This window comes from Manis pentadactyla, chromosome 4, assembly GCF_030020395.1.
Source record: "Manis pentadactyla isolate mManPen7 chromosome 4, mManPen7.hap1, whole genome shotgun sequence".
Taxonomy (NCBI): Eukaryota; Metazoa; Chordata; class Mammalia; order Pholidota; family Manidae; genus Manis; species Manis pentadactyla.
In genome coordinates, this window is record NC_080022.1 from 78,303,696 (window position 1) to 78,312,500 (window position 8,805).

Below are 8,805 nucleotides of genomic sequence, written 5' to 3' on the forward strand. Positions count from 1 at the left end.
GGCCTCATTTGTTCTTCTTTTTCAAATTTCGATAATTGTGACATTAGACTATTCATTTGGGATTGTTCTTCCTTCTTTAAATATGCCTGGATTGCTATATACTTTCTTCTTAAGACTGTTTTTTCTGCGTCCCACAGAAGTTGGGGCTTTGTGTTGTTGTTGTCATTTGTTTCCATATATTGCTGGATCTCCATTTTGATTTGGTCATTGATCCATTGATTATTTAGGAGCATGTTGTTAAGCCTCCATGTGTTTGTGAGCCTTTTTGCTTTCTTTGTACAATTTATTTCTAGTTTTATAGCTTTGTGGTCTGAAAAGTTGGTTGGTAGGATTTCAATCTTTTGGAATTTACTGAAGCTCTTTTTGTGGCCTAGTATGTGGTCTATTCTGTAGAATGTTCCATGTGCACTTGAGAAGAATGTGTATCCTGTTGCTTTTGGGTGTAGAGTTCTATCGATGTTTCTTAGGTCCATCTCTTCTAGTGTGTTGTTCAGTGCCTCTGTGTCCTTACTTATTTTCTGTCTGGTAGAACTGTCCTTTGGAGTGAGTGGTGTGTTAAAGTCTCCCAAAATGAATGCATTGCATTCTATTTCCTCCTTTAATTCTGTTAGTATTTGTTTCACATATATTGGTGCTCCTGTATTGGGTGCACATATGTTTATAATGGTTATATCCTCTTGTTGGACTGAGCCCTTTATCATTATGTCATGTCCTTCTTTATCTCTTTATTAATTTCTTTATTTTGAAGTCTATTTTGTCTGATACTAGTATTGCAACACCTGCTTTTTTCTCTCTGTTGTTTGCATGAAATATCTTTTTCCATCCCTTGACTTTTAATCTGTGTATATCTTTGGGTTTCAGGTGAGTCTCTTGTAGGCAGCATATGGATGAGTCTTGCTTTTTTATCCATTCTATTACTCTGTGTCTTTTGATTAGTGCATTCAGTCCATTTACATTTAGGGTGATTATTGAAAGATATGTACTTATTGCCATTGCAGGCTTTAGATTCGTGGTTACCAAAGGTTCAAGGTTGGCTGGTTTACTACCTTACTGTCTAACTTAACTCACTTATTGAGCTATTATAAACACAGTCTGATGATTATTTCTGTCCATTCTTATTCCTCCTCCTCCATTCTTCATATGTTGGGTGTTTTTTTCTGTGCTCTTTTTAGGAGTGCTCCCATCTAGAGTAGTCCCTCTAAGATACCCTGTAGAGCTGTTTTGTGGGAGGCAAATTCCCTCAACTTTTGCTTGTCTGGGAATTGTTTAATCCCTTCTTCATATTTAAATGATAATCGTGCTGGATACAGTATCCTTGGTTCAAGGCCCTTCTGTTTCATTGCATTAAATATATCCTGCCATTCTCTTCTGGCCTGTAAGGTTTCTGTCGAGAAATCTGATGATAGCCTGATGAGTTTTCCTTTGTAGGTGACCTTTTTTTTCTCTCTGGCTGTCTTTAATACTCTGTCCTTGTCCTTGATCTTTGCCATTTTAATTATTATGTGTCTTCGTGTTGTCCTCTTTGGGTCCCATCTCTCAGGAGTTCTGTGTGCCTCCGTAGTCTGAGCAACTATTTACTCTCCCAGTTTGGGGAAGTTCTCAACAATTTTTTCTTCAAAGACCCTTTCTATCCCTTTTACTCTCTCTTCTTCTTCTGGTACCCCTATAATGCAGATACTGTTCCTTTTGGATTGGTCACACATTCTCTTCATATTGTTTCAATCCTGGAGATCCTTTTATCTCTCTCTGTGTCAGGTTCTATGCATTCCTATTCTCTGGTTTCTATTCCATCAATGGCCTCTTGCATCTTATCCATTGTGCTTATAAATCCTTCCAGAGTTTGTTTCACTTCTGTAATCTCCCTCTGGATGTCTGTAATCTCCCTCCGGACTTCATCCCTTAGCTGTTGCATATTTCTCTGCAGCTCTGTCAGCATGTTTATGATTTTTATTTTGTATTCTTTTTCAGTGAGACTGGTTAGGTCTTTCTCTGCAGATCCTCTCTCAGGTGTTGTCTGAACTATCTTAGACTGGACTAAATTTTTTTTTTTGCCTTTTCATGGTGATTGCAGTGGCTGTAGGCAGGTTGCGGGTGTGTCAGCTGGGAGAAGAAAGTCCTTTCCTGCTTGCTGGATGCCTTGCCCTTCTCCACTGCCTGTGTCAGTTACCCGCACTCCTGGAGCAGCCACCGGGTTAATCCCCTAAGCTGCTGTGGGTGGGGTCTCCATCAGAGCAATGTGGAGCCCTGCAGGGAGTGGCAGGCACGCGAGGTGCACTCCTCCGTGATATTGGCGCCCCTGCCGGGCAGCTGTGTGCCAGCAGCGGCGTTTGGGTCTGGCCCAGGTGGCTGTGCGTTGGGCTGGGATTCCAGTTGGCTGCTGCAAGTGCACCTACTCCCTCTGGTTCCACTGAAGGTGCATGCAGGGCTCTCCCGCGCGGGCCTCTAACGGGCTCCTCTGGCTCCACCAATGCCGGTGCACGCGAGCCGCACCCGGGCTCTTCGGTCGCTGCCACTGCGGGCTCGCACAAGCCTCTCCTGGTCCCCTCTGGTGCTGTTGGCACATGCGATCTGCTCCCGGTCCCTTCCGGCGCTGCCGCCCCTGGCATGTGCTGCTACTCTCCTGCTACTGGGCCGATGTGTCGGGGTCCACACTGGTTGGAGAAACGACTGGAAGGCTGCTTAGTGCCATGAGAGGCTTCAGAGCTGTGCTGCCTCCCCGGGGTTTAGGGCGCCTAAGGTTTCCTGGGATTCCAAGCTACTGGCTAAGTGTGCCAGGACAACTTCGTCCAGCTATGGGGTCCCTATCTCTTTAAGATTTGCAGAAAGCACTCGCTTTTCTTTTGTCTCAGGGGCACCAGTTGAAGGGACCTGCCCACAGGCTTTGCTTTTCCGTTTCTCTAATATCCAGCTCCCCATGCACCTTGTGTCTGCGCTCCAGGTGCGGATTTCTAGAGCTGGTTGTTTAGCAGTCCTGGGCTTTCACTCCCTCCCCATTCTGACTCCTTTCTTCCTGCCGTGTTCTGGGGTGGGGAGCGTTTGGGTCCCACCTGGCCGTGGCTTGTATCTTACCCCCTTCGTGTGAAGTTGAGTTCTCACAGATGTAGATGTATCCTGGCTGTTGTACTGCATCCACTGGTGTCTCTTTTAGGAATAGTTGTATTTATTGTATTTTCATAAATATGTATGTTTTGGGGAGGAGATTTCCTCTGAACTACTCATGCCGCCATCCTCCCATGATCCTTGGTGATTTCTAGATATTTTTTACAGAGCTTCCCATACTTCATATTTGCAGTTTTGAAACTGGGTTACAACTACCCACAGGTACCACAAAGATGGGTAGATGAACAGATAGGCAAGACGACAACATAGGAATTAGACAAATCAGCTTGGCTTCCTTTTTTTTTTTAACCTAATCCTGAGAGATTTGTATCTCTTTAAGTTATGCTACAGAACAATAGTATAAAAATCAGTATCTTCTTTCCAGTAACAGAGTATGCAATTACTTGTCCTTTCAAATTGAATTTCAAATTTCACTTAACCTGAGCCACTTAGGTGCTAGCTATATCGAACAAAACTTTAAAATATATATATATATAATTGACATCTACTGGAAAAACTGAGTATGCACCTGCAAAAGAATGAAGTTGGACTTTACCTAATACCATGTGCAAAAATAACTCAAAATAGATTTAAAACCTAAACATAAGAACTAAAATTATGTATCTTTTAAAAGAAAACAAAGGGTAAAATTTCATGACATTAAATTTGGCAATGGTTTCTTGGATATGACACCAAAGGCATGGACAACAGAAGAAAAAACAGACAAACTGGATTTCATGAAAATGAAAGACACTATCAACAGAGTAGAAAGGCAGCTCACAGAATAGGAGAAAATATTTGCAAATCATATATCTGATAAGGGGGTAATATCCAGAATATTTAGAGAATTTCTAAAACTCAACAACAAAATCCAATTCAAAAATGGGCAAAGTACTTCAACAGACATTTCTTTAAGGAAGATATACAAATGACCAACAAGCACTTGGAAATATGTTCAATATCACTAGGGAAATACAAATCAAAACCACAAGAGATACAACCTAACACCCATTAGGATAGGATGGCTTCTATCAAAATGAAAAAAAATAACAAGTGTTGGCAAGGAAGTGGAAAAATTAGAACATTTGTGCACTGCTGATGGAGATGTAAAATGGTATAGCTGCTGTGAAAAACTGCATTGTGGTTCCTCAGAAAATTAAAAATAGAGTCACCATATGATCTAGCAATCCCACTTTGGGTATATACCCCAAATAATTGAAAGCAGGGTCTTGGAGAGGTATACCCATGTTCATAGCAACATTATTCACACAATAGCTAAAATGTGGAAACAACCTAAGTGTCCACTGATGGATGAATGGATAATCAAAATGTGGTATATGCATACAATAGAATATTAACCTCAAATAGGAGGAAATTCTGACATATGCTCCAACATGATGAGCCTTGAGGACATATGCTAAGCAGAATAAGCCAGGTACATAAGAACAAATACTGTATAATTTCATTTATATGTACTACTTACAGTAGTCAAATTCATAGAGACAAAAAAATGAATGGTAGTTACCAGGGGTTGGGAGAAGTGGGGAATGGGGATTTATTGTTTCATGGGTATAGGGTTTCAACTTTTTAAGATGAAAACTGTTCCAGAGATGGATGGTGGTGATGATTACACACAACATGAATGTGCTTAGTACTACTGAACTGCACACTTAAAAATAGTTAAGATAGTTAAGGTTATATGTATTTTACTACAAAAAAAATTTTTTTTATATAAGAAGCCTAATATAAATGAAGACCTTTGTGATAGAAGGGTCCTGAATTCAAATTCTACCTCTGCCACTTACTGGCTTGCTGTTGTCAGTAATTTTCTTAGGCTTTTCTAACCTCATTCTCCTTGTTGATGAAATAGGCTCAGTAATTTAAAAGTTAACAAGATAACACATATAATGATTTTACTTCACTGCCTGACTCAGTGCATGTGACAGTGCCCACTGAACGTATCCCCTTCTTTTCCTCTCATTATACCAATAATTCAAACATCCATCAAATGGGATTGAGAAGAAATTCTTGGAGGTTTTTCCTTACAGCATTGCTATTAAACTTTCCTAACTTCTGTCCAGGATGCGTGAATGGAAAGGAAGTCCCCTAGTTCGCTGTAATTTATGTCCCTCAGTGCCAGTACTATGTTCCTTTAGCTAAAATGCCCATTTCCCTCACCAGTCTAATGCAGGACTAAGCTTAAATATTATCTACCTACCTCACCTACATCTGGACCCTGAAGAAAGGGGTGGAATTTGGAATAATTTATCCCAATTCTCTCTCAACTATCCACCAGGTTAAGACAACCAGGCTTATCTACCAGAGGACAGCAGACTAAAAGGAAAGTAAGTAGTGCCATCAGCTGCCATACACATGTGAGTTCACACCTTGTATACAGGGAGTATCTGTTCTGTTTGCTCATATTCTCCTACCAGTGATACCAGAGGAGAGATGTGTCTGGAGGCAAATGCCATGTTAGTGACCCTTCTTAGACCAACAACTTTGCTAATGACTCTCATCCTCAGGGGGAAGCCAAAAAGACAGAATCATCTCAATCCACCACCAAGACAAGCAGGATCCACAGAGGAAGCACATTGTATCCAGGGCTCAGGCTGCCCCTCCCCAAGTCAAATTTCTGACAGGGACCCACTGCTCACTAATTCACCTTCCCCAAAAATTGCTACATCAAAAGAAGGGATGTATTTTCCCTTGGCTAATTTGTTCCTACACCCACGCATTAGAATCACTGACCTAGTTACTATTGGTCCATCTGTTTTTTCTTGGAAAGGAGACAACTTTTGCCAACAGTATAAACAAGATTATTGAGGTCCAGTCAGCAATGATCAGAATAGAGTTGCTATTTTTGCTCTTTTGTACCCCTTTTTGTTCATAAGCAAACTAGATGTTTGCTCTCCTTTCAATATCTCTTAAGGAGAAATGAACACAAGCAAAATATAGATGCTCTGTATGCAGCATAAAGAAAGCCTCATGTAGGAATAGACCCGAAAAATGGAAGTTTTTCCAAAAGAAGATCATTACACATCATCTATTTCAAGTTAATGCTCTCTAAACATTTATTGAATAGCTCACCCAGTTTACAGCCTCTTGCTTCTGCAGTTTATTTTCTATACTCTTACCAAAATGATCTTAATAAAACTCAAGTTTATTTGTCTCTCTCCTCCATTGAATACTTTTTTTTAGCTCTTTATTGCCCTCATTTTGAGAATAGCACACAAGAAAGTTCATGATGAGGGCCCTGTCTGCTCTCTAGCTCATCTACCAATCTTTCTCTATTTGTGTTGAAGTAATACCAACCAACTTATAGTTCCCCGAACACATTTGTCTGTTTTAGTCCTCTTACATTGCCTAAGAGAATGCCTCCTCCTTCCCCTGAATCACCTGAACTCTTATTAATTTTTCAAAACCCAGTTTTGACTTCAATTGCCCCAGAAAAAGTTCCCTGACTCAGACTGAAGACTCTCTCTCTGTGCACTTATTCCACTTAATTTACTCATCCAGTTGAGAGATTCAATAACAGTTGGCAAATATTTACTGACCTACTTAACACGTCAAGTACTGTGCTAGGGACTCTCATTATAATTGTCATCCTGGCTAATACTTACGTAGAGTTCGCCATATGCCAGGCACTGTTCTAAATAATACACATTTACTAATTCACTGACCTGAGCAACGACTTTGTGAAGTAAATACTTTTAGTATGGTCCTTATATAAAGGAAGCAACTGAATCCCAGAAAGGGTAAATAATTTGCCCATGGTCACTGGCAGACCAGCTTCAGAGTGCATGTTCAGGACTGGCCTTGTCCCCATCATAGTGGAGATAAAAAATTTAATGAGGAAGATGGACATTAACATGTAATTATAACAAAATATGATAAAAGAAGGAATATGGGATGCAATGGAAGCATAGACCTGGAGACCTAACCTATTTGGTTGGTGAGGCTTCCTTGAGAAAGAGGGCTTAAAGCTGAGTGATAAAGGATGACTATGGAAACTGCTTTAACTCCTAGATAGACTTTAAGCTACCTGGGGGAGAAGCCTTCTTCTTAATCATTGCTATGTGACAGGACCTATTCTATTGCTAGGTACAGAAAGTGTGAGAAGGTATTTAATTGAATGAGCAAATAAATTAGAATGTTAGGTATCTTCTATGAGCTCTACTTTAAGTTTTTTCTTATTTAATCTATGTAACATTCCTGCAAGGCACCTGTTTCTTCCTCCCACATTACTAAGAGTGAATAACTCCCTCTTCTGTGCACTTGAGAAACTGAACTTCAGTTTATTTGTGGAACTTTGAACATTTCAGAAGTCCTTGCTGTTCCAATGCAGTTTCAGAATTGGCTCATAGAGAGCTCTTCAACTTTTAAATGATTTATAATCTTATTTTTGAAATAGTTTCCCTCACCTTGGGGATTAGATTTCAATATCAACATGTGAGGAGGAGAGGAGGATACACATTTAATCTATAACAATAGCCCTAAAAGAAAATTTCTGTTTATATCCAAAAGCTATGTATTTACTTTACCTTTATCCTAAGTTATCTATCTTTGAGGATTTTCTAAGGGTACCCCAATTTAATAGTGGAGGATTAAAAAAAATGGGGAAGAGATGAGACTTCCAGTAACTTTTTCTTTTTGTATACTAAGCATTTCTTCTTTCTTTCTTTCTCTTTCTCTTTGTCTTCTTTATGTTTCGGTTTGGTTTTGGTTATTAGGTGCTACCAGGGAAAGAGAGATAAACAGAATTATTTGAAATTTGTGCTGGGAACTTATTTTGAGCTGACTGTACAAATGACTAGGGATTCCCCAGTTTTCCCAGAGAGGTTGCACTCAACTCAAATTTCCACAGGCCACAAGGTCACATCTTGCTGGGTACCTGGTTTTTCTAGACAAGTTGTCTATAATCACTTGGCATCTAAACACAGATTGCCTGACGCCCAAGTGATTTGAAATCCACTATTAAGATTATTCTTATGTGCTCCCTATTAGAAAGGAGAACAAAAGTTCACCGGCAGGGTAACCTTTGCTACAGCACAGACTCACTGGCATCCATAGTTCATGGCTTCCCTTGCTAGCCCTTAGCTAATAATTTTTCCCAACAAAGTTTATTCCTTTACCCAGACTGTGTGACTCTGACACTGTAGAATCCACTCATAGCTACTTTGGAGGATAGCCCTAAATTATCCATTGTCAAATGAAATGTTCTCCTTTACTTAGCATTCAGGAGCAAGAGGTTTTGAGAGTGCGCTGTTTTAAGTGGTAGAGAGTGAGAAGAGCTCTGCTGACAACAGCTTCAGGACAAGGACAAGGTTTTTAACACAACTGGATAAACAGAGTAGGATCTGGGACCATATAGTACCCTAGGCTCTAGTCCAGGTAGACAAAGTTTAATTGTCCTTCTAACTCCTTCACTCCTTCAGCGGAAAATGCACAGGCTTGAGGACATAAAGAGTAGAACTTAAGTCCTGACTCATCTACTGCTGTGTAAACTTGTTAAACAAGTTCAACTTCCTATTCAGCTGTTCAAAAGATATGCCTCATTTATTTATCTCAATCCAACTTAATTTACCTCTGAGCCCCCCTTCTGCTGAGATGGTAGGAAATTCAGTCTCTGCATCCCATCTAACCCTTGCCAGGACCATGCAAAGATCCAGGGAGCTGTGTCATGTAGCACCAAAGCAATAGGGA